Source organism: Channa argus, chromosome 8 (assembly GCF_033026475.1).
Source record: "Channa argus isolate prfri chromosome 8, Channa argus male v1.0, whole genome shotgun sequence".
Lineage (NCBI taxonomy): Eukaryota > Metazoa > Chordata > Actinopteri > Anabantiformes > Channidae > Channa > Channa argus.
This window is the reverse complement of record NC_090204.1, coordinates 5,627,808-5,655,536: the sequence shown is the minus strand read 5'-3', so window position 1 is coordinate 5,655,536 and position 27,729 is coordinate 5,627,808. Positions and strand designations below refer to the sequence as shown.

The 27,729-nt window shown below is 40.1% G+C and overlaps 1 long non-coding RNA gene across 2 annotated transcripts; it reads left to right on the top strand.

Annotated features, from left to right (window-relative positions):
- The first annotated feature begins 13,868 nt into the window (after window positions 1-13,868).
- LOC137132230 (uncharacterized) lies at window positions 13,869-26,907 on the top strand. 2 transcript variants are annotated; one of them, XR_010915086.1, is made up of 3 exons: window positions 13,869-13,953; window positions 19,040-19,229; window positions 22,485-26,907. It is a non-coding gene; the product is annotated as an uncharacterized lncRNA (long non-coding RNA). The 2 variants fall into 2 exon arrangements; XR_010915084.1 differs by lacking the exon at window positions 13,869-13,953 and adding an exon at window positions 18,808-18,937.
- Window positions 26,908-27,729: the final 822 nt, after the last annotated feature.

Sequence of the window (27,729 nt, the reverse complement as noted above, 5' to 3'; positions counted from 1 at the left end):
CTATCAACACAAACATGCTTCGACTGCGTTCTTTGACAGTGGAACGTTTCATGGTTGTTGGCAGGATTCTGATTCCCACAACCACCGCAGCCCGAAGCCAGCCTTGCTCCAGCTTTAATCCACATACCATGAGGAATCAAGAGGAGACAGACTGGGGCTCTTACAAGTGTTTAAGAACCTCTAAGACCCCTGATGCTGGTTAGTCCAGGGCTTCATTAACATACAGAACGCAAACAACAACACCAGTGGATCTGTACAAATGAGAGCGTGCTTATGAGCGGGTTCAGTCACAGTTCTTGTTGCTTTATACATTGAAAAATGAACTAAGGGAGGATTGGGTGGGTTAGGGGAATTATAAAAAATGTGGCAATAATTTAGATTCCTCATAATGTTGTCAAATCCACCACAAAACACTTCCAGCTTCAGAGAAAATTGTAACTGTCTTACATTGTTTTGCTCAACATTTTATTATCAGAGTTACATCACTGCCATTGTTTCTTTTTCTAAGGTGAGCCTACATGAGGTTGTTAAAGTCTATTATTATAACAGATTTGATTTTATTTATGATTATATTTGACTATTAAGCCTGTGCACCACAACTGTTCTGATACAACACCCCATCTAGTGGATATCATTGAGATCACAAGCAGAAGTAAGCAGTGCTCATCAGCTGTTGGCCCTGTATGGACAATGATTACTAAGGGGAAACAGTGTTCACCAAGTTCTAGCCATTGGAGTGTTTAAGTCTCCTCCCTTTTAGAAACCCTGGACACACTTATTGGGACTTATTGGAAAAATCCAATGTGCACTCTGAGAAACAGCAAGCAGCAGACAGTATACATTTAATAATAATGAAGACAGAAAGACGTAATTGGAGGGAGATATCTGTCGTAAGAATCTAAAGAGGTTCTGGTTAGAGCTCTGTGTTATGACAACTATTATCTGTGCTGTAAACAGCAGCTTGTAATATTATCCACCTGACCCCAGCTGGAAGAATCCTGTCAAGCAGACTCAGTCCCCCTGCCCCATCTCACATTGCCTCCTAAATCCACTTAAATCCACTTCCAGGCTCCCACCTGCAGAGTAGACACACTGTCGCTCTCAGTGCACAACTGCATGACCGGTCAGTGAGGTGAAATTGTCGTCTTCCCTGCATGTTGGTAAAGCATGGGAATATCTTTCCAGGAACAATAGACTCATAGGGAGGGTTATTTATAGAGAAGGGGGACATAGCACTGAGATGACCAATAAAGACTATCACATAATTCCTGGCACTGTGAGCGGGTGTAATGGCCGTGCCAGGTGACAGGCGGGAGTCGTTGACAACATCCTCTTCCTCTTTTCTCTTCCTCAAAGGCTGACACCTCCCTTCTCATATATTCTAAAATTGTTCCTGTCACATTGTTTTGTGAGTCACACTTGATCTGTGGTCTGGGTAAATGTATAACTTGTCATGATCCATATCAAGTTTAGTTGTTTATTCATGTTCCTGCTTCCTCCTCCCTTTGTTCGTGCAAACTCACACTGCTACCTGGCTTCACCCGTCCTGCTCTGTTCTCAATCAAGCCACAGTGTATTTACCTTTCACTTCCCTTCACTCTCTGCCAGATTTTCATTGTGCTACAAACTCACTGTCCCCTCAACCTCCAGCTTCTGCCTTACCACAGGCTCTGCTCGACTGAGCGGACTGAGCTTTTATTCCATGTTCTGGCTCACTTCTGCTCTTAATTTAATGCTCATTCAAGTTGGGTTGCAACCTGTTAGGGTACAGATGTTCTTGACTTTCACCAAAGTGTGTGCGTAGACGACAGCAGCATCGTTGATCATACTCTTCCTTAGCTAGTTTTCGGTGCGTCCAGAGGATTTTTAAATTTAGCCACAGGGGGCAGCCTGGGGCCTGATAACAGCATTTCTTCCTTATGAATTTCTGATTTCCCTCAACATAAACAGAAGCCATGGCAACACATTAAAGGGTGTATTTTGATTGTTTCAATTGCAATATTGTGAATTCCTTGAGCCACTGGTTTTCCCTGTTTACCAAGGCTTTTTTTGTGTTGCCTAGTTTTTTAGTGTTATGTTCTTTTATGTCATTATTTATCTTGGTTTTTCCCTCATTTCTAGCAATTTTATTCTTGCTGCCCTTAGTTAGTGGTTTATGTCTTGTTATTCATTTCAGAGAGACCTTTTACCTCTGAAGGCCCTAAGCAATCATGGCAGTAGCAGTCCCATAAATCGTGTTGTTGTCTGGCCTGGGATACATCTCTTTGACTTAAATCGGCGATACAAGTTAATACTTGACTTTTACACCTTTTGGCAAATTAAAAAATAAACTTTATACTGTATCAAAGAATTAAGAAATCACTTCTAAAGACTTTAAGTTGATGATTTAACAGTATTCAAGTACAGTCTTGGTAGCTGTATCTGAATACTATTATACTGTTTCACCAAATAAATTGCCTTACTAAATAGGCAGCAACCTACTGCTATCAACATTAGCATAGTAGCCAAGGGGTTTCAGGGGTGTGGAACACTTAGTACCAGACCATCATATGTCTGTGATTATGTGAATATGTCTTAATAGCTAATCAAGGGTTTGAGGAAATTTTTATTTATTTTTTTATCCTTAGAGATGCCAATATTTTACTCTGGATTTTGTTACTTGGTTACATTTGTATCGTTAGTGTTGCACTTGATTTCTCATACTAATTTCTTTTACCAGCAGCAGACAAAATGATCTTGTCTTATTCTGCTCATTCTTCTTCCTTGTCAACATTTGTTTCCCGGAAAACTCAGCCTCCCACAATTAGAATGGTGTTTGCTAGTAAGTTCTGGTAAACTCCTTCCTTTTTACGTCCCCAGATTTGCCCAGTTTTACTTTTAATCTTCATCCCCAGGAGACACTGACTCAAGTCACATCACTTCATCAGACTTTATGCAGCTCCCTCTGGGGCCACAAAAGGCAACTTCGTACAGCTAACGCATATTTCTTTTCACATATGCAATAGGACTCCCAAGACCTGTAAATAGACTTATGTGCAGACTAGATAGAGATCTCTTTTTAGGAATATGTTGCTCAATAAATGAGTTTTGTTCTTTGCTTCCTACAAAGCAGTTTTATAATTTTCTATCCCTCCTCACTTTATGATTTCTGTGTGAGGGTCTGTACTATGAAGTAGATTATGTACTAAAAGATGTTGATTTCGCTATTTTATAGGATTCTGCAGCCACAAATCACTTGCATCACTCTTCTTTCATTTGTTCTTTTTCTGCAGGATGTCCTTTGCAGATGTCTCGGATCATTCTCTCCACCATGGATCATTCTCAAGGCAGAGGCTGGTTGTTTTTTCGCTTGTCTGGCCTTGCTGGGCTTTGGAATTGGGAGGCCAGAGGCACCTTGAGTATTTGAGTTCTGCAGCGCAGAGTGGAGGCCCTGTGGACAACACCCGATATGGACATATCACTGTCAGTGTTGCCAAGGACATTTAAGGTAGAGAAAACATTAAAGAATCAGATTGAGATTTTTAAGTCTGCTGTGGTTTAACACTCAATTTTGTCACCCACCAAAATTCTTTTTAAAAAAAAAAGTTTCTTTTCCTCTCCTACAACTGCTGACCGCCACCTCAGAGCATAAACAAGCTTTTGTTTGTGCAGCCAAAACATCCTGAATCCTCTGGAAGGGCTGGCATGATTCCACACATGTGGGTCGGTTATCTTTATGTGTGTGTGTGCTGTCCTGCTTTCTGTTTTTGTGGTGTCTTTTTGCTGGTTCCAGAGGGATTTTCCTAGAAGTACAGACCTCCCTAAAAGAGTCAAAGATCGGGTCCTGGGAGAGAAGAAGGCGTAAAAGAGGGATCGAGAAGGGTTCAGAGGAGGAGAGTGATTAAATAAACACAGGTGACGATGAGTGCCCCTCATATCTACCCATCCCATTCCTCAGGTTAAGGGGGCATTGTTTTGGTGATCACCAAGAAATGATAGTGATAGTGAAAAGTGCTAATGAACAGGTTTGAAGTGATGGTGTGTAAGTGAAGGGGAAGATTAGGAGTGAAGTGGTTTGGGAGCAGGTTTAAAGTTAATGATGTGAAACATAGCTGATGATGTGCAGATTGACAAAATGACAGAAATGAATTCTACACAAGTGTGTCTCAGATAGACCTCATCCCACACAGCATAGGGCACAAATTCCCCAAACACTTTACAAGGAATTCTGCACACTCTTCCATAACTGCAGCACACCCTGTAAATCTGTATAGTGAATTTGATTTGTCAACATAAACCTCCTGAAAAAGTGTCTCTGGAAAGGCCAAAGGGAGGGAATGGAGTGAACACTTGTAATATTTCTCTTTTATAGCCATTAACTCTTTTCTAGGCTGTCACTATAGATAACAAACAGCTCAAACACGCAACTACCATAACTTCATCTCTTGCTGTTAGTGTGGGTTTTATGTTGCACCGCTGTAAATTTTTGTGGTCTAGATGTTTTGAGCATCAGCTGTACTTAATGCACATATGTAAAAATGCAGTCTTAGTCCATCCGATTGTAAAGTACACACAGTGCACAGCCGGAACGGCTGTCAGTGACACTGATAAGTCATATGTTTTGGCATGATAATATAACCAATTAGCACTACAGAAAGGGTACAACATTTTTAAACCAAGCAAATTATGTTTGTCCTGCTTAAGTTTTTAGATACCAAAGTGCAATCTCAAGTCTGAAATATAATGTTATAGCAGTCTATCTAATTATTGAAGAGATGTTTTAGTTTGGATCAAAGCATTAGGGGCAGCTGTAGTGCAGTTGGTAAGGCAGTCCATTGACCACAGGGTCAGTGGTTTGATCCCCGGTCGAGCTATATGTCGAAGTGTCTCTGGGCAAGACACTGAACCCCCAAAAGCCCATTCCCCATCCCCAGCGGTGTAGCATCGGTCCCAAGCCCGGTAGAAGTTGGGGAGGGTTGCGTCAGGAATGGCATCCGGCATAAAAACTGCCAAATCAACATGTGCACATTGATCCGCTGTAGCAACCCTGAACTCACTAAATAAACCGAATGGACAAAAAATAAAAAAACAAATAAATAATAAGAGCCTTACTGCCTGCCTAGTTCAAGCTATAGTGTTGATAATCTAATTCTCTAATGTGGAAGGGTGGGTCAGCACAGGTCATATTGTAATAATCAATGTCAATGAAGACAAAATAGTTACCAGTGATCATCATTTTTACTTACTGTGCTTTTGATAAAAATTATATTCTCACATTTGAATCTACAATATACAACTTAACTAGAGCTAGCATGAGACTCTGAATCCACTTGGCTTGACAATTTAACGTCATTATCTGTGGGAAGAGAACATGCTGGTCCGTACTAATGTACCACGAGGGGTCTGAAGAAAGAACAAAAACATATTGAACTGGGAATTAACCACTCAGTGCAAATGACCTTTATTTTACAACATTAGTATTTGATTAAAAATGAAGATGTGATGTTTGAAGCTGAAAAAAAAGGGAATTCCATGAGTCTAAGTGATTCTGATGTTTAATGAGGCAATCCACTTACTTTTCCTGTCTTTGTTCTTTTTGGGCACACTAACAAGAGGTAAGTGCAATCAGCTGTAAAATATAAAACAAGTGTACCGTGTGATGGTTGTGTATGCATGCGTGTGTCTGTGCGTTGTGCACATCAAGGGAATGAACGTGTTACACACTTTTGGCTGGGAGGTACATACTGTTTCAATAGTGTCGGGAAGTCTTTAATGTAATCCAGGACCTAAAACCGCACACACGCACAAAGACAACTGGAAACTTACACATAAATTTATAGCAACACATTCTTGCCAAAAAGTACAAGATCCATTAAGCAGCCAGCAGGAAACACTCTGGCATTTCTCTTTGACTCATCCTTTGTGATTCATCGGTCACTGTTCCTGAGACACATGACTCTTGTCTGTTAATGTTAAATGAACAAGGCATCAGTCAGATCAGGGTGCGCTGCTGGAATAAAAAGAAATACTGGTAAAATCTGCTGACACTGTTTAAAATAATGTGTGCACATCACCTGAAACTTATGACTATAAATATTAGAAAGATATCATATCAAATGCTGAAAAATCTATCTTTTTGAAAAAAGGTGCCTATTTTAAATTTGATGCAGGCAACACACTAAAAATTGGGACGGCGTAACAAAAAAACAGAAGTGTTGTACAATCCTAAAAACCCATGGTGGAATATCTTAAAGCCAATAATTAACGTGTTCATATCCTCACTGGGCATAACAACAGCATCTCAGAGAAGCTGATGAAGAAGGACGTGGTGAAGTTCATCACTCTGAAAAAATGCATATCTATACAGAATTTGAGGAACTGATCATCTACAGTTCATACTATAATATAAATAAGATATTTAGGGAAGATCTCTACATACTTTCTAAAATGTGCAAGGGACAAGGTCAGAGAATGAGAGTGATACTGAATGATCTTCAGCCCCCCAGGCAGCAACAACTAGGCAAGATAGAGAAACAGGGCGTTCACACCTACAGTACAGGCAATTTAACATGCATGTCTTTGGACTATGGGAGGAAACCAGGAGTACGCACAAAAACCCATGCAAGCACAGAGAGAACGGGCCAACTCCACACAGGCTGAGATCGGTAGGTGGATTTGAACCAGGGACTTTCTAGTTGTGAGGCAGCAGTGTTTTTTTTTGTTGAAAACATGGATTCAGCATCCTCCACGCTAAGGAGGAAAGGGACCATCTGACTCGTCAGCGCATGATTCAAAAGCCGGCATCTGTGATCAATTCACGTTTTGGAGCAACATCTGCTGCCATCCATATGACATCTTGGTTATTTCAGCAACACAGTGTCTAACCACAATCTGCACATATTGCACAGCATGGCTCTATCGTAAAAGGTGCTGTGGGGGGTTGACCACTCCAAACGCAGTACTTGCCATCACTATAAAACTGGCCTGACTCCAGCACTGCCTCCAACAGCTGTAGTGATTATGACACAAGTAAATGGGAAAGTCACTTGTCTTTCCAGCAGTCAGAGTAAACACTAAACATGTTCTGTCAAAATTATAGTTGGAACAAATGTGTTTAGTGTAATTTTAGCCTGTCATAACCCTGTTTTTCATCCTTTCTTGTAATTATCTGGAAACAAGTCAGTGAGTCAAAATTTTAAATTGTAAGTTAGTATCTTTCTTTTTTAAATATTTTTCTGTTGTGTGAGGAGAAACACAATGAGTGAGAGATGTTTAGATGAGGGAGGAGGTCTCAGGTGGAAATGAGATAGAGAAAGGTTTGCATCTGGAATGGACTGTGAATGGTAAGGGGGTGAATGGATAAGGTGAATAGACAGAAAGCAGAGATCCTCAGGCGATGTGGGCCTGGTGCCATGTTGATGTAAAGGTAGAGTAAAGACTAGTGGGAGTTACCAAGGTTACTGAGCCCAGAGAGGCCAAGTATGTATCTCAGCCAGAGGTACTGGAGCCAGACGTGTTGCAGGATCATTCTCTCAAACATATGGTGGCAATCTTTACAGAACATTGGGTGTGCAGAGGGGGAAGAGAGGGGGGAATGGCAGTCAAAGGACATGGAGTGGAAGAAGAAGGAGGTTTATGGGGTAAACGGATACTGGTGGGGTATATGGATGAGAAAATAGGGAAGAGGGAGTGGAAGGTAATTCAGTTCCAATAAGCAGGAGTCTGTTTTTCATCCAAATGGGAACAAATTTAAGGTGAGTTAAAATAGCTTTAATATATATTTAGTATGAAACATTTTTGTGGCTCAAATCATGGAAAATCCCCTACATGAGTGTCAGGATTCCTGAACTTTATTGGGTTGGGCTGGTTTTTCTTTCGTTTTCTGATAAAACCATGCAGTTGAAAAGATCGTGAATAACAACATTGACACCAATGACATTGTATGAAGTAGCTTGTTGCAGTAACGGCCTTTTTAAGACATGGATTGAGCTGGAGCCGTACTACCCGCCACACCCCATGCTGTTTGGCTCTTACACATGAAACCGGTTGTCAGGCTGTCACATTAGTGAGCGCGCAGCATAGTTTAGCCCACATTAATCAGGTGATGTAATGTGAAGCATAGGAACCTCAAGCCTCGACCCATTAAGCCACACTTAAGGTTTTCAGAATATATAATTTGATGCTATTCGTCATCCTCCACTGGGCTCTGCTTTGTGGTCAAAGGTCATATGGTTTCCCCATGAGGGTAAAAAAATCAGCATGTGCCAATTAAGTGGTGATTTACATCTCCACCTTAATCAGTAAAAGAGGATGAAATCAGATGAAGGCGATAAGTAGAGTCAATAAGGGGATTTTATATTGGAGTTACCATTGAAAAATCATATGATATAATGTAATGTTATTTAATTTGACTGGAATTCATTTCATTTTGCTGTTAAACTTGAATTGTTCTAAACTTTATTATTTAGAGTGTCAGACTGATGCTATAAGAATCGTATCTCTCTCTCATGGGAATTTAAAAGCATGAAGGAGAATCCTGTTCTGGGTTCTGTCTGCTCATATGTTCCCGGTGAGCTGTGACAACATGCGGATCAAAGACTCACACTCCTGGGAGGAGGATTTGTTGCTGTGCTGTGGTTTGGCAGGTGAGTTAGATGTTGGAGAGTCACCCGCCAGGTAGGAAGCCGAAGTGGGAGTGCGTGCGTGTGTGTGTGGGAGTGTGTGTGTGTGTTTATGGAGAGGTACAGAGGGGGAAATTTGGCGAAACAAACTTAACATGACAAGAGTTCACAAGCTGACTTCATGTTGAAAAATCACTGCCGACTTTTCAGATTTGCTGGCAGTGTCGAATCTCAAGCTTAAGCTGCTGGGTTCAGGAAGAGGATACACATCTCCGGATAACTTAAACACCAATAAACACTCTCTAGACAAATAAGCAACCTTCCATTAAAGTAAGATCTGTTTAATATTAGTTATGTAAAAAACTTTTATTCATGCAGGGAATCATGTGACTTCCATTATGTGTTGCTTATTATCAGCTCTGCAGCTCCCCTCATCTTTGAAAAACTGTAAAGCATCTGTTACATCATTGTTGTGGTTTCTGGGCCCACAGTTTTACTGCTATTGGTTCACTGTCACTGTCCTCATCAATATTGATTTCAGCAGGCAGCTGTTTTCACTTCACTGTAATCTTTTTATTCACATAGGCTCAGCCTTGAAAGTGCGTTTCATCAGAATTTTTAACTTTGTGTAGTGGTTCACTCTCACAGTTCTTACAGGGTAATTTTCTCTCACAGTAGGTACTGGAACTGTTCATAGCAAAATATTTCTAAATACTACTTGTAAGTAGCCAAACTTTAACTGCAGTTGTTTTTCTTACAGTCATCAGTGCCAAATGATACAAATATCATCTGTAAAAGAAGTTTAAGGTAATATTTGCTGTTAGTGTTACTGTTTATCACTGTTAATGTTTTTGATAGCGTTATATAAAAAATCCGATATTTAGATTCCTTTAAAAATATTCTTGAATAGCTAATGAATCCAAATATTTTCTTTGACTTTGAATGTATCTGAATATTCAGCGTTAGACTGGTTTTACTTCCATGGCTGCACTGATTGCATTAGAGCATCTGGGCCTTTCTCCATAGGACAGATGTCAGGTTTCTAGGTTTTTCCTGGTCAACTTAAAATAATAACAACAATGAAAAGTGACCTTGACATGCAAAATGCTGCACAACCAGCACTCGCTCTCTCTCTCACACACACACACATGCACACACATGCAATCCACAGCTCTCAGCTTCCATGTCCAACTCTTAGCTCCTTTGTGATCAGGCCTCCCAGGTAGAGGCTTTCTGGATGCGAAGACCAATGCTGAACCTGAATCCATAAGAAGCTTCCAAAAGACATCCTTGGGGCTCTCAGCTGGGGTTAACTGGTGGGGGGTGTACACCTGTACAGTATGTGTGTCAGAGGCAAACAACTGCTGTGCCTGAGTTATAAACTAATTTTTGGGTGAACCATGGGAGGAAATTGCCTCCAGTATTCAGAAATGTTTTGCAGGGGGGTATTACTTCTTGTATGTGAGTAGCATAATACCAAATGTTCCACTAAATGCTCCACCCCCTCTTTTTCTTCTCTTGTTTCCCTCAAAGTCCTGTCATACTCAATAGTCCAGGCAGCAGGGTCTCCTCCAAAGCACTGACTGTATCCAAAAGGAATGTATGAGCTGGATGCTCTGAGACACACACATAGACAAAAGCATGCACAAAGTTGACACATAAACATGAATGGATAAAAGCAAGCACATGCACATTCACACAGCTGCCTCTGGAGGGAGGATATCTGGCAGCAGCAGGTGGTTTCAAAAGACTTACTGGAATCAGAGTCATTCTCTCACCAAGGCCACATCGCTGACAAACTTGTGTCACTAATATTTGTGAAAATATATCATGGTACGTTCTCAGAAAAGCAACGACAGCCATCCTGGTTTAACCTTTCTAATCTAACCTTTGGGGCTTAATTCACACTCGCATTTACACCTACAGGAAATTTTAGAGTATCCAATTCACTTAACCTGCATATGGGAGGAAATTGGAGCACCCAGAGGTAACCCACAGAGACACGTGAAGAACATGCAAACTCCTCACAGAAAAGCAAGCTGCATGGGGCCCAGGGGCGAACATATCCATGTGTTCACAGTGGGTACCCCCAGTGACCTCAAATAAGTGGATATTAATAAAATAGATTGATGAATGAATGAACCACAAACATGGTGACATTTGTATTGCCTAAACTGAAATCGATCCACATGCTGGATTCAGACTTGGACATTTCATGTTGCAGGAATTTTGGCGTGACTTTGCTTGGGTTTGCTCAAATCATTGCCTCCTTTGCGCTCTGTCCGTCTTCTTCTGACTGTGAATACTAGGTCATAGGCTTTTCACCTTTTCATGCTTTTCTGCCAGTCAGTTGCGGTAAAGCACATTTCTTTGCATATGGTAGTTATATTTATATTTTACATATGATACTGTGCTTGTAAATGTGCTTAAGTGGGAAAATGCTGTTTGATATGGGTTTCTCATTGCCCAGGCATAACCAGCAAGGATGACGGTAAGCCACATGCTTTGGTTTGAGTTAATGGTATAAAATATCTATAGGTAACTTTTAGGAGTCCAGATTATCATCCCAATCGTTGTTTGTTTATGACATTTGCATAAATCTTACCCTTAAAATAACAGGCTTAAAATAGACCCACTATGGGTCAATAATTCAATATAGGTTTAACTTTACACTGAGGCCCATGTGTTCCTCATATTATTGTCGAGTTATTCACTCAAACCCAAATATTGTTGTTGTGTTAGACATATCATGCTCAAATTCAGCACTTAAAAACATCACAGATTGTGTTGATATGCAAAACTGCACATACTGATATATGTGCAGTTTTGAATATCAACACAATATTGATATATCACATCTACTGTAAGTTCCAATATGAAACCTAACGGCCATCCATCAATCCATTGTCTGTAACCACTCATCGTGCTCAGGGTCATGGGGGCAGGATCCTATCCTAGCTGTGACAAGGTGAGATCCAAACATAATACACACTGGATTGTTCTTTCTCCTGGGGTATGAGTTACAGTGAACCTACTGTTGTGCTGCTGCCCAGGATATTATGAATTTTCTCACTTTTAGCCCAGAGTTTGTTTCTACTTTAACTGTGTCAATATATTTTACACAAAACATTGAGTTTTGTATTATTACTTTTATTACTCAATCTGAATATATTGTGCTGATTGACTTTGTACAGAATTTGGTGCTAAATAACTTAAGCAGCTGCAGCTGGACGTTCTTCAGGTCACCATGAAGACTTGACTCTTTAAACTACAAAATGTAAAAAGAAGTCTTTGGATTGACCATTGAACTTTAAGTTTCTAACTGTAATGATTGGGTAAAGAACTTGATACTTTAACAGATTATAATTTGAATAAACCTGGCATTTAATGTACTGAACTTAAAATCACAATTCTAACCTTTCAGGTTTTATGTCAAATTTACTCAAGTTTTTAATGCAACTGGGTTACACAAAATTTTTTAACTTCAATTAACTTATCTGGGCTTATAGTTCTTTCCCCCAAGCACCAAACACACGCCTGCATGAACTCAATCTAAACCTAGAGGAGAACACATACACTTTAGTCTACAGATCTTCTGTACTACCGCCAGTATCTGTAATTCTAAAAATCCAAACCTCTCAGGCATCTTCTGTCTATCCTCCTTCCCTCCCTCCTTAAAAATAGACCATACCAAGTTTGGCCCTGCCACAGGCATCATCCAGTTTCATTCAATGAGCAGAGAGACAGGTGTGTAGTCACATCGTACTTTAGCTGCTACTTGTACCTGCCAACACTGAAGGCTGGCAGGATTTGGAGTACATATCACTATCATTTATAGTGACCATGTTTGAGCATTAAAGCATTGCCTGCGTTATTGAACCTGGGCCTGGAAGTAAGAGGAGAAGGTGTGCATGCTTGGCACACATAGTCTATGCTATCACGGAGCTGTACCATTTCAGCTTACTGCTGTCAGAATCAATCCACCTGGATATGGTATCACACAAGCCATGCTGGATTTAGCCACTGACCTACTGATGTGTTTGTTAGAGCACAGCACAGCAGAGAAAGACACTTTTAAAATGCATCAGTTTAAAACAATCCCAGTCTGATTGTTTTCAAATGCAGTGACTCACAGAGGGGTTCAGACATTTCTGCTCCTCTGGGCATACCCCCTCCTCTCATTCAGCAACATATTTATGACATTAGGCTCATGACGCAGAGCGAGATGAACAAAATGTGTGCGTTTGACGCAGTTTATTGTGTATGCGTGGACCCTGGATTGTCAATGATTGGGTATTTGTAATTCTTGATGACCCACTTCCGCAAAGTTCAGAGTGGGGTTTGGTAATTGAGATGACTAAAGTCCTCAAGTGGCACAATCTCAAGACTGACTTAGAGGGCTAGAATGCCTTCACCAAATGTGTTGGCCCACAGACTGTTGACTGGCATGCCTCTGCTTCAGGCCTGTTTGCAACAGCTGAGCAGCATGAGTGGAACGCTGGCGTGCGAGTCAGAGTGGCGTCTGCTGAAAGGGACTGCACGCAGAAGTTTTCCAAGCATCCTAATTTATACTTTCTAAAGATATGATTGGCCTTTAAAAACTAATTTAACCCATGGTATTGGGCATCAGTCAATTATTTACCATTGAATAATAATAATTTACATACATACGTAGATGAGTACTTTGAAAATGTAAATGATCTCTGGCTTCTTTTACCCAGAGAAAAGAGAAAGTATTTAGCTTAAACTATATTAGAAGATTTCAGATTGGGCTACATTTGGCTGGACAATGCAAATGGAGTTCAGAATTCAAATTACACAGGCCCCAGTCAGCCCTACTGGAGTTCATAGAAGGATCTCATCGGAGATACCGCACCAACCAGCCATATTATGATAAAGTTGGCAGTACAGTTTGATTTAGCTAAATGTTTTCTAAGTTCTTTTAGACTTTGGTGACAACGCTATGTTCAGAATTTGTCCTTGTTTCACAATGACTCTGGGTTTTACCAGTGTTGGTCAGAAAAATAACACGAATGTTGTTTCAAACATCATTTGGCAACAACAGTGCAGCAAAATGAGGATGCACAGTTCAACAACCTTCACTGGAATGTCTCATTTGGATCTCAAGACTTCCTCGCAGAGGTTTTATGTTTGGTTAGCTGGTTTTCTCTGTTACGCACACTACAAAAACAAATATTCCTTATAATTTTGCAACACAAAAACACAGGATATATAAACCAAACTGAAGTAGGGGAACTCAAACTCTTGCTTACTGCGTGATCATATGTGATGATGGGATGGGGCTCTGCTTGCTGTCAGCAGTAACCAATGCTGCAGCTAAATGGACTTTTAGGTAAGTCTGCAAAAGTTTAAATGAGGAATTTCTTGCGGAACATTGGAACTTGTGTTAGTGCACTTAGCACTCCGTGTAATTGGCATATTCGACCACTAATCCAAACTTCTCTGTTCCTTCAAAACAAATGTGTCACCAATTCTGATTCATTTAACTCTACAAAACTCCCACCTTTGTGGTTATCATAAGAAACGTAAATAGTGACACACCATGAATGTGCAGATCTGCCTGAACTATTGAATCAGCACCTTGACAGTTTTTCACTCGTATTCTCTCTCGTGAAAAGTAAACAGTGACAAAACAGGAGAAGCATGCAGCTCTCCCCGATGTGATGACAGGAGAATACCACACACATAAACAAACACATGAACACGCATACATGATGAACACACATGCAAAAACACACCATCAATCATACAGTTAAGTGGTCAGTTTCAGACAAAGGAAGTATAAGGACCACCAGGACATACTTTTGCAGGAATGTATTCAAATGTTTGATCAGTTCTGGAAAGTTTTACTCTCAATTTGCTCTCAAGTATCCAAGCTAGGACAGCAAGTGCCTTCCTACAGAAATACAGAGCTAAAGCAGGGGGACATTTGTATTATTACTTTAAATCCCCTAGACAACACAGTGATGTACTTTACTGTACTCAGTGTTTGGAAAACTGCAAGACTCATTTATAACTACAGTATATCCTGCAGATATCGTATGGATTTTTTGACAGTTAGTGGTGAGTCAGTCTGTGAAACTGATGATTGTTTATGCAAATGTTTGCGCTGCAGTGCAGCTATTGCTATAGATCTACACAGAGAGTTGTAGAGAAGTTAATGCACATACATTTAAAGTCAATATGTCATCCGAACATGAGCACCAGGATGAGAGTCAAACAGGAAGTCATTCAGCCACTGCAGTCTCTGGGGGAGTTCAGTCTTTTTCCTTTTACCTTAATCTGACCTAACCTTCAACCTATCCCTGACCAGCCATAATTTAAAATGCTTGACTTTTACATTTAATTCTTTTGACAGAGGCTTTGACTAAAGTAACTTAGAAGTGAGGTCCAAATTATGTAAAAAAGAAAAGAAAAAGCTATGAAAGTGCCACATGGCATGAGATAGGGTATGATCAGTCTGAACAGGGTCTAAACTTATTTGTGCTGTGGAGGGCAAATGTGCTTGAAAGACTGTGGACAGTAAAGCTGGTGATCAGTGGGGACGGTCACTGAAGATCCCAGATAGGGAAGAGAAGAGACCAGAGAACTGAGTCCTGTTTTGCATCTGTGGAAAGACAATCAGAACTAGAAACTTACTTCTGCCAAGATAAATTGAAGGTTTGTCCAGATAGGTAAAACAAGAGCTGTACCAGAAATTCCCAGCTCAGAGGGTCCAGACAGGATGATCTGGTGCTTCACAGTGCAGATAAATTGAGTGGCATGAGAACAGAAGGCTGAGCTGCAGCTTTGCAACCCACAGGGACTTCACGACCATTTGTTTCTTTAAAATGACAACTCCAAAAGCTAGACTGTTCTTAAAGCACAGGTTGTAACCCTGCACCTTTCCCCAATGAGCGATGGTCAGAAAGTGAAAGAAGTAAAGGAAGTTTACCAAGAGTAGCTTTGCCAAATTCAAACAACACAGTACACCACAAACGCATGGCTTTGGCTGCACAGACACATGGAAAACCATGACATGTTTTATATGCCTCTGGGGCTGAGGCATGTTAAGTATATCATCATCAGTTACTACTGCTTTCATCAGAGTTGTGTAAAATGCAACCACACTCACCTTTTAGTCACATTAGCCTGTTATAATAATACAACAGAGAGTTAACTAGGCTGTTTTTATAGGGTGACACTGATTTGCAATGCTTCCAAAAAGACAGCAGAAAAGACACAATTGATTTTTAATTGAGCGCTGCTCACAAAGCCCCCTCTGTGTTATCTCTACTCTCTCTTCCTCTGAGCCCTGTGCTGCCCTAACAGAGGGCCACACTGCCCACAAGGCCAGAGGTCAGTAGCTAATAGCTCAATAATGGTAGTGGGGTGCAACGATTGGGCTGAAGCCAGCAGGACAGCAGTGATCACGCTGATGTAGAGATCCAAATAGGATTGTTGTGACTAAAATTAAAAGATTCCAGGACTAAACCTTGACTGTAGCTCCACATAATACTTGAGAAATGTTTCTATTATTCATGGTTCTGCTCCATTTCTCAAGTGGACTGGATGTTCTACAGAAATCAGCTTACTGGCTGCCAATGTGCAATGTGCGAGAGAAAAGTCTGTTTTCTTACTCTGGATCTGAATTTTTATTTTAAACAGACTGTGCATCTGTGCAGCTCATGTGTATCTGTGTATGAGTTTAATATTTATAGTATAATAACAACAACCAAAACAATACCTGCAACAATTCTCTCCGTTTTTTACACACACACTCAAACACACACACATTGAATTTTATCTAGTCCAAAAATACGAATTGTTTTGTTTTGGAGAAAGTTGCAGGTATTTTCCACTCCAGCTCCACACAGATCCAGCTCTGTCTCCTGGATGGCCTGATACAAGTACTGTGACCCAGTTAGAAATAACTGATGGCAAACCGTTCTTGACTCAGTGCCACTGAAGTCTCTGACTCCATGTCTGGAATACAGTATGTACACTGTAACTGCAAATTCTTCAGGTGCCCATAAATAATCTGAGAAGCATTAGCATCTCTTGTCTGTTCTAAGTGCAATGTAGCCTAGATCTTGAATTAGCACTTTGGGAATCAAACCACCACATGCTACTGGTTAAACTTGGCTGATCTATTTAATGCCACACAGCATCTTTTTATATTTGATATTACAATCACTCAAAAGGGGTCGTGTTTGGCTCATACTCTTACAGTCAGTTACAGTATAGCGTGCCACACTTGTCCCTTATAGCCATGACTAGTGAGTAATTGCAGAATGCTGCGTGTTGGATAAGAATCATATCTATCTAATAAATAAAACGACAGCCAGCTGTTAATCAGCTCAGCTTTACATAGTTCAGGAACAAGAGGAAATAACTAACAGAGCTCAAAAAGCCCCTCGTCTATTCTGTAAAACCGCAACTTTTACACCTCTTTTGGTTTTTGTTGACAAATTATACACAGCCCTCTTTTTTCCTGGAATAAGGTGTAATTCAAGTCCAAAACCCGCGGCGTTAACAAGCGTTTCCAATGACCTTTTAGAATCTATAATGATCACTATCTCTAGGATTTAAAGGGCACAACCAGGTGCACTGTTTAAGGCAGGCAATAGTGGGAGGAACTCATTATGAACAGGTGAAGTCATGACAGGCTTCAATGAGGGCCAATCAAATCACTTCCTCTTTTTTGCTAAAGCAGCAAGTGAGGGACAGAGACTGGAGTCTGATATAGTTCATCTCCAACATCTCTACAATTAATAATATACATGTTTGTGTCTGTCAGAACAGGGTGAGGTTTATTGCAAAGGCTTTGCAAAAGGAAACTGATTTGATTATTATTGAATAAAACCATTATTGAAACCTGTCATAACTCTACCTGCTTGCATTCCCGAATGCAAGAACAGATTGATGGAGACACTTCCCAGAAGGGTAGACTTGTGATTAAACTGTTCCCTGTTGCAGGGAAATAGTGCCATGTACATCCTTTGTTGACAAAAACCACAAGAAAAATGGCAGGTTGTGGTTTTACAGCCCAGGCACCATAAAAGTAACAGTTTTAGTGAAGGTTGAGTGCAGGACAATTTCAGCCAAGGTACTATTACCATCCAAGGACTATGCAAGTTGATTTCTTTCACTTCTTCACTTCAAATTCAGCTAACGAATGCCAGCTGCAGCCAGATGTAGTGGTATCACTTTTCAAATCTAAGGCCTGTTAATTTCCCAACAATTTCCCAAGCTATTGTTTTAATAGTGATATTTCTCTCTTCCATCAAGACAATAATGTTCCTGGAGGAATAGTCTTATTTATGACTAACCACTGTTCTCACAATAAACAATGCTTCAACTCCAACTCTTCTGAAATTTTACTCTTTTTGGTTGCTTCGTGCATTTCGCAACAACAATTTCTTGCCTTTTTTTCCAACAATGCTCACTTTTCACAAAAGTCAAACACACACAAAACTGGTTTGCTGTCTCCTACCTTCCCTCAATTTGCCTCTGTGGAGCCTGTACTTGAAATCAAATCGAACTCTTTCATTTACGCTGTGAACATTTGCTTCATCGCAAGTTAACACTGAGAATATTTTCCCAGAAAGTCTATGGTTTAAATCAACACATAGAATTTTCTGTTTTCCCTGTCAATTCCTCTCCTGTTATGGGCAAATGTGTTTGGATGTAATATCGGTATGAAGAGCAAACAGCACTGCTGGCTTGGATTTACAATTTCTGGATGTCTGAGGTCTGAGCTAGGGCCATCTTCTGACCAAATAAATACTACAGCTGTGTTAATTTGCCAAACCATTGCCTGAATATTTAACTTAACACACTTAATTGACTGACTGTGACTAATTCTAAAATTAACACACAAATGAACACACACACACGCTTCTCTGTGTCCCCAGAGACAAATAGCTATCTAGTCATCCAATAGTCACTGCAAACAATTTAGGCAAGAATACCAGTGCTGTTTTGAGAGTAAGTTACTTAATGTGCTGTAGTGGACAGTGCTATGCTAAATCCATAACTCATGACCACCCCGGTCACAGAGGAGCCGTTATTTCCCTGCTTAGACATACCTTAAAATGTGATTTAGAGTTATTAGCTAATGTGTATCATGGGAAATGCCAAAATGTGCTATGCAGTGAGTCAAGCACAGCTATAAGTAGAAACCTCACATGAAGCAGGGTTGTTCCCCTTTGTTTTATTTTCTCTCGCCTTTACTCCCTCCTGTGTCTTCTCTTTTTCTGTCAGCACAGCTCAGAGCTATAGCTTGGCAAAATATTTTCCAAGGATTCATATGTGTTCATACACTACATAGCCTGGTGTGTGTATTACATGTGTGTGTATATGTGTTCCATCAAGTTCTCACAATAAAGTGTTACACATTGTTTTCTAAGTTACTGCTATGTGCCTTTTCCTTGCAGGCTGCAGAGGAGCACACATCCATCTATTGGCCATAGAAGCCTCTGAAGTTGCCCACTGTCGCCCCCGGGGGGGCAGGAGTTGGAGTGCTCATCCACCAATGCCCCAGTTGCTGGTTCGATCCCTGGCTCCTCCGGTCACATGTCGAAGTGTCCTTGAGCAAGACACTGAACCCCAACTTAGTTGCTCCCGGTGAGTGTTAGTGTGTTGGTGATTGTGAGTGTGAATGAGTGAATGACAAACAGTGTAAAGCACCTTGAGTATAGGTGAAAAGTGCTATATAGCTGTAGATATATAAGTGCTATATAAGTGTGTGTGTGTGTGTGTGTGTGTGTGTGTGTGTGTTTCATGTTCTGAAAACATGAAAACACATGCACTACAACAACCAGGACATGCAGTCATGACTGAAATACAATATTATTGTTTAGTTTTTCATGTAGTCCAACTCTTCCCTAACACAAACTCACACGTTGTTTGAGTTAACACAGGCGAGTCACATGAAAATTGCTGTTATGAGATATCGGAAAGATTTTCCATACCTTACTGCGTTCCTATACAGTATCTACAGAGCAAAATAAAAAAGTGCTCCGTGTAAGTAACTCTGTGATTGCACAGAGTTGGAACGTCAACCATGTCAGACACTTGAGGGAATATCAGAAAACCAGCAGTGAAGTCTTACATGAGACACCATAGCTTGTCAGCATCATTAGCTGACTTCGATTTACCCTGTTTCACCCCCATGGACCATGGCTAATCAGCTAAAAGCATGGCTTTGCACCAGGGTGTGTATGTGTCTGTGTGTGTGCATGTGTGGTTCTACAGTTTGTTTCATAAAAAAGGATTAATTTTTTATTTTCTTCAGTCCTTTCAACACAGTGATCCCAGTTTGATGCACTAAGATCTAATTAACCTCTTTTCTCAACCTGCCTCTGTAAACGCAGCATTTCACCACCGCCCACCAACATTCCAACACACACTGACAGCTCACAATATAGTGACATTATGCTCTTATAGTATTTCACTCAAGTCAAACTTACAAAATACCAACCACAGCAATTCAGACAGTGGGTGGGGAATTATAGTACACATGATTTTGTAATGTTGCCCTCTTTACTTCCTTCAGTCTTTCACAACCATGTCAAGGCCCATATCAGTAAGGACAAACCAAGTCCAGCTTGTTGTCTGGCAGATTTGAGCTAAGTTTTACAATATGAAAAAAATAATAACTTTAACTTTATAATGCAAATTGACATTGCTGGGATTTGTGCATATGTATGTATGTGCATTTTGTGTAAATGCAACATTTTCAGTGAACATAAAGAAGTAATGTTGAAATTCCCCATAAACTGTGAGCTGCCATAGAGACTGGATGCATAAATAAAATGTTACCAGTCAACTTATTTTGTTCATGACACATCTGATCGTGATCTTTTGTCTTGCAGATCTCCTGACAACTCACTTTCTGTTAGTAAATGTAGTGTCATTCAGCAAACATGTTGCATCAGAACATTACTATGTTATATATTATTATTACCATTAGGTTTTGATGTTTTTTCATGCAAGAAATCTGCAGCAACCAAGGCCTGCGTGCCAATGTCTCATTGATCTTTTACTTTTGCAGATTCCCACCAGGCCACCAAGTGTTGAGATGTGTTGATTCAGTGTTTTTGGTTTCAAGCCACAGGTTTACAACCTGGCTTGTTGCCATTTATCCCCTTAAATTGCATTATACTGTGGCCACTTTTTTAGGTACACCTGCAAAGATTTTCTGTGTTTAGAGATGTTAATTCAATTATATGCTGTAGCACTGAGGTCACAGTTAGTGGTGTTGTTGTACTGTTGTCCCTATTTTTAAATTAGATATTATGTACGGTACTGGAAGTGCTAAACTGTTGATGGGAGACTTTGCTGTATGTTGTCACACGGGTGCTAAGTAGTCTTGTGTGGTGGCTGGCTCTGGGCTTTAACTACTCTGTGAGTGAGCTACCCACAGGAAGTTCCCACTGCTCTGGCTATCAGGGTGGAAAATGAGTGTTTGTTATGCTCACGTTAGTCACAACTCTCTCTCCCTTCTTTTTTCTGTCTAACACACACACTTGTGGACACACTCACACACTTAAAGGGGGACCAGTGATGATGTCTTTTCCCACGTACTGTAGCGGCAGCAGCCAAATGGGGATCTAACTGTTTAATTGAGCCTGGTGTGTTGGATTACTGTGTTTGTAGTGTTAGGAAGTAGGCTCAAATACCCAAATAATTTCATGAGAAAGTTTGTCTTGCCATCATTTCGACGTTTATTTGGTTGTTGAACCAATGACAAATGATAGGTTGACAGACGGGAAGAATGTTTCACTTGTATTACTCTATGGTCTCTGTTGCATCTTGTGATTCAGATAAAGTTAAATTGTACAATTAAAACAATTGGAATAAGCTAATAAACACATGTTACCGCTTTAAATGTGTGGGATACTGTAGCTACATAAACCCATAAGTATAAGTGAGTATCTGATCATACTTGCATTCTTGCACGCTTGTATATTTGTATGATCCCAGTGGGTGTGTGGAAAACACACTCATTACAAGTTCAGGAGGTTTACAAGCTCTGTTTTATTTCTCCAGTGAACATTTCTCTTTGTTCACCACAAAGCAACGGAGAGCGCAACAGATGACGACAAAGAAAAAAGAATTATGAGTTAGGGTAACTGTGAGCATCATGTGTGAAGCCGTGGTCAGTTAGTCAATAAGGGAAAATAAATCTGTGAATAAAAGTCGGCTGTCATGAGGAGTTTCCCTTTGGCAGTGGTGACCTAATTTCAGAGTGAAGAGGTGAAAGGTGGAAGTTGCTTTGAATCAAAGTTTAAAAAAACAGTCTGAAGGTCTGTGGGGCAGGAAGCTGAGAACCATGGGAAAGACCAGAGACTCGAGTCATGGTTTTTAATACCTGTTCTTATGAATCACTCTCAACCTGGCGCAACTACAGTACCACTGAAGACAAGGCAGAGCAATCTGAAGGATTCAGGGCAAAGCTGACTAAAGTAGGCTTAAGCTGAATTAAGGAGACCTGCTTCAGTTTACAGTGATCTGTGTCCTATTGTTAGTGCTCATTATGTTGGTCTGTGAAGACTCAGTTAGATGGTCTATTTCACATTAATCCAGTAAAGCTTAAATTTTAAGTTTTCTCCCTATTGATTTCATCAAATTCAAGTGTGCTTTATTTAAATGAGATTGTTATATCATCTTAAGAATAAGCTGTACACTATCATTTGTTTATGCAAAAGCATGACAACACATTGGGTGGCACGAAAGGATTTCCAAAGCTTTTCTAAATTGCATGATACACAAATGCACTTTATACCCATTATAAAATGCCCTGTGTTTCATCCTTGCCATTCTAATTGATTTTTTTTTCAAATATTTACACATGAGTGTGATTATTGTCTCCTGCAGGCTTATGTGGTTCATGGGAGACTGAGAATGGGACTCTTTCCAGTGTGATCTTGTGCAGGAGGCTTTGATCAAACAACAGTCATCCAGCCTGAAGCACAAACTGTTGGCATCACACAGCCAGTAGAGGAAGAAATGTTAACCCCACACAAACTACTGCTGCAACAAACACAAAACAGCGAAGGCTCATGCATATTGACCTTGTTAATCCATCCAGTATCTTAACTGCTTATCCTGTCCCGGGCCGTGGACGGCTGAAAACTTATCCCTGCTTTCACTAGGGGAGAGGTTGGGGACACACTGGACAGCTCTCTAATCTATCTCAGGGCCAACACAGACAAACATCTAGAGACAAACAACCATTTTGGACTGTGAGATGAAGACCTTTGGAAAAACACAGAATTCCACACAGAAAGGCTGCAGCTGGCAGGTGGATTTGAATTTCCTGCTGTGAGGCAGAAACTCCACCAACATGCCCATTAATATTATTATTGTGAAATTCAAACTTTTTGCAACGTGAAACTAACTCCGCGGTGGCCCCCTGCAAAGCCTCTTTATTCAGACCCCAGCAAAGGCACTAAATTTGATTTAACCCTGAACATTTACTAAGTTGGCAGATCAGTAGTTCATACACTGTTCCAGTTTTTCACTCACTCCTAAAGAAAATATAGTCGTCAGCTTTGATTCCCTGTGGACTCGACTTCCTTTATTGGCTTAATTTATTGGGATCTTCTATGTATGGGGGGACTTTAGGTGCAGGAGAGACCCCCAGTTTCTTCAAATCTACTATAGACTGACTCACTATATCCCTCTAATCTGATCTCCAGGAAAGCTTCATTATCTGGCAATCAGCAGGAGTTGGTGATATTTTTCAGTGGTTGAAATATGTAACAAATGATAAAATCACAAATCCCTGAGCATTTAAATAATCCGTGGAATGTACATTTTCAGCAATTACATGTGTGTTACTGTGATTGAACAGTGCCGCCTGAATTTACTTGCCCTGCAGCAAGTCCCACTCAAAGGTTTAGACGAGTGAAAGAAAAGGCCAAGAATGATTTGGGCAGTGTCTCTAGAAACAGCTTTGGCCAAAATAGGAATGTGCCTTCACATTGAGATCAGGGGTAATGTACTCCAATTATGAAACAATGAATACATATATATTCAAACAGCAAAGCAAAGAGCAGTTATCCACACAGAGAACTGCTTGCAGAATGTAAAGCAAAACAATGAGAGGTCACATATGAGGTGGAAGCAACAGAAGCATCCGTGCCGTTTTGTCGTAGTCTGCTGAGATTACATGATCTATTGTCAATTTTTAAAATACACCATAGACACGCCACACCTGCATTAAATGCAACATTCTTGTGTTTATGATTAAATGTAACAGATCAGAACAAATGAAACCTATGACACAAGCAGAAAAAACATTTTTTTCCCTGTAAGGTAAGATAAGTTATATTTGGCATTTCTGACACTGAACAAATACTAATAAATACACAATAATCTATTAATATATAGTTTATTATTTCCCAAAAAAATTTTAAGTTTTAGTTTAAAAACATTTATATCACTTATTTTGAGCGTGTGCCCTTGTCTGGGCATCCTAACAAATCATTTCTAGATCTGCCCGTGCACAAAAGTCACGTCTGAGTCAATCAAAGTTATTAATTTCCAGACTCCAGCTACATATCTAGTGGTAAAACAGGAGAGTGATAATAATGTTCCCATCTAACGCTCAGCAAGCAAACAAGGCTATTTCAAAAATATATCAAATCATGTTTCACAGTAATTTAGTCAGTGTGCATAAATTCTCCATCAAGCCTACACTGAGCACCCAAAGAAGATGGACGTGCACATAAACATGCACACGTGCCTGTAAACATACCAAAATATTGCACAAGCAAACAGGAAGAACACTTTAATTGCATCACAAAACTGTGAAATAATTTAACTGGGACTACTATACTGCTGCATACATCGTGTGTGATCTTCATATAGAAGCCAAGCAGGGACCAACGATATTCATTTTATAGGTGAACCACTAAGTGGCTTAATTGAACGCTCTCAGTGAAGACATAAACACATTAACACTCATGAAGTAGCTGAGCAGTTGTTTTATGTTGAATGAGAGATTAAGTGATTGCATATTTAAATTAATCATATGTCTATTTGGAAAGAGATTTCAGTTGTAAAATGAGACAAAAGCTATTTAAAGGAGCCATACTCAATATTTTTACTGAGCCATACTCAACATTTATGTTATGTAGAGTGCTGTGTATGTTTTACAGATGTTTAATTTTATTTCACTGCACTTTGAAATGCTGCTCAGAATTATAATGAAAACCACAGAATGGAAAACATTATTAAAAGATATTTGTCAGAGAAATGAGACCCACATGGAATCTGGATTTAATCAGAACAAATCTCTTGTTTATTTCTGCACCAGGAGAATTAATCAAACCCTATTGATCAGCGATCGACTTAATCATGTGTTCAAAGAAAGAATATAAATGAATGTGTGTGCGTGTATGTGTGTGTGTGTGCGTGCCTGTGCGCGTGTGCGTGCTTGTGGGACAAAGCCAAAGACTTCAAGTTGCCCTAAAGATTTCAAGACGGAGCCAAGGACACAAACAAATAGCAGAGGGGTTGATGGTGTTTTGTTTTTTCTGTGAAATAATAGTTTCTCACAAATAAGACCACCACCATGACCAGAGGTGCACTCACCCCCTCTCTAGTCCTCTTTTCCCTCTTTTCTTTTTCTCGTTCGCTCTCATTATAAGTCATGATCCAGTAATAAATATTTACCTAATTCAACCCAGATTGAGAAACATGACATACTTAACTTTTATTTTTTACGCTTTATTTTGCATGTGCATATGTTTTTGTGTGTCATGGAGAACCATGGACAGTTTGTCTGTGTTCTCTCTACCATGACTGACCCAAAACATAATTTAATTGAAAACATTCAACCGATATTTTCAAAAGACAAAAATGTGGCTGCAATGAAACTTTTTTCTGTAATCCAGAAGGTAACGAAACAGTTGGGGTGAACACACACACACGCGCGCGCACACAAACACACACACACACACATATATATATACGTATGTGTGTAGAAGATTATGGTGCTGACATGCCAGAGCTTTTTCTGCTCACCATGTAACTGTCAAAAAGTATCAGTCAACACAAATTTTAATGTCAAACCCCACTGTAATGGATCCCACCAGGGTTACAGACAGAAGCTGTGTGATTGCTCGGCAAAAGCTGGTGCCTTTTTTGCTAAAGTAGTGACTTCTGCTGGTTCAGGGCACCTGTAGTCAGTTTATATACTAACGTTCCAAGCTTACACAATACGTTTAATAGGGTCAGACTGAGGACTTGTGCAGTTTCTTGGTCGACTCCCAAGTATAACTGTTGTCCAAATGAACTTTTCCAAGGCGAGAATTGATCCCCGGTCTCATTCAAGTGAACTAAACCTTGCATATTTGGAAACTGCCAAAATCTCAGTTAGTGACGACGTTAAAATGATCATTTTTTGCAGTTATGAAGTTTACCTTGAAGGAGAAATAAAAACCTTGAGTTGATAAGGGGGCTAGAAGAAACGTTATAAGAATTCATCCCAGGTTGCAATTATCCTTTTAATAGTTGTTAAGACACTGAAAATATATACAGTGAAAACAACAAGAAAACAGAAACATCTTGTTGCACAGAGCTACAGCCAGAGAAATATCGCTGCACCACTGTCACTATTGACATGCACCATTTCAATATACCTAATAGCCTCACCACAGAACCAAATTTCTTCACATGCCATATGTTTCACTTATGCATGTGTGTCCACATGTGGGCTTGTTCTTATATGTTTGTGTATATGTGTGTGTGAGTGGAGGTTGGAAACTGAAAAAAAACAACTTTAATACATCCTGTGTGAGCAGGCCACTGACCACAGACACACCACAGAGTGAGAGGAACTTCACCACAGCCTCCAGAGTAAAACGGGAGAGGTTTAAGCTGACCAGGCCCCAGCAGTCACCAGCACTGTTGCAAAAGATCAACTGTGCAATAAGATGAATAGTGTGGCGGACAAACATACACACTGTACTGTATACACGCATCAATGTGTGCATGCACACCCACAGTTCTCATCTGGCTGACATATGCCCTTTTGTTTGCACACAATCAAACACAACAGCTTGTGCAAATACAAGCTGTACTGTTCTACAAAATGGATGCAAAGTCTTTATAAGTTCACTTTTTATCCTCAGTTTCATTAGCTCCAACGCAGATAAGCAGGACTGATTAGGGGCCTATAAGAATCCCTTTTCCCCCAGAGAATGAACAAATCAGCAGAGATGCCAATAAAACGGCGATTACCCAACGTTTTCTTTTCTATTAATCTTTAACAATAAAACTTGATGCATTTATTTGAGTCGTTTATTATTTTATCAGCTGCAACCATCAAGGGCCTGAAGGGGGGTGAGGGAGGGTGAATTAAAAAAATTAGAAGAGGGATAGTGAGAATCTCAGGAAATGAAGATATAGGCAGCAGTGGTCTGCGGAGAGAGTGAGGAGGATAGTGCAGAAAGCGGACTGAGAATCTGAGGAGGAGGAAGGGCTAAATTAAAACCATATGCAGGCTGAATCTCCAGTATTGTTCCCAACTCAAAACAGCTGGGCGCTGTTGGCTTATCCATCAAAATAAACATTTTCTCGATGGCCACGAGCTACACGGGCCTGTTAGTCATTATAAGAGCTTTCTTACACCCCGCAGCCTCACACTCACTCGGTCACATCATACACCAACAAATTTAGAGGGTTAGGGAGGTAAAAGGTGCATTAACTCTCTTTTTGTCATTTTCCTTATAGAAAGTTTTGTGTCCATGAGATGGACACACCGATTCACCATTGTGTGTTTAGACACCTGTCAATCATAGCAAGCAATACAATGTGCCCACACTGGCCCGTGTCCACTTATCACTTATAAAGGCTTAACACACATTTGTTTGTTTTTCTCCACAAAGAACTTACCTCTTTTATAGCTGTTCAACCTGAGTCTACTGGCTTTAGGACAAAGCATGAAACAATTACTTCAAGGTCCTTGAAGATAAATTTGCTGGCTTCATGGCTGCTAGTTTACATCAGTTTACAAGGCACAGTAAGGACTTCAAAGGCATCTTTGAGCTCAATATGTCCGTGTCAAGGGTTAAGTCAGCGTGTTTCAGAATTCTATCACTGAACTGTCTGT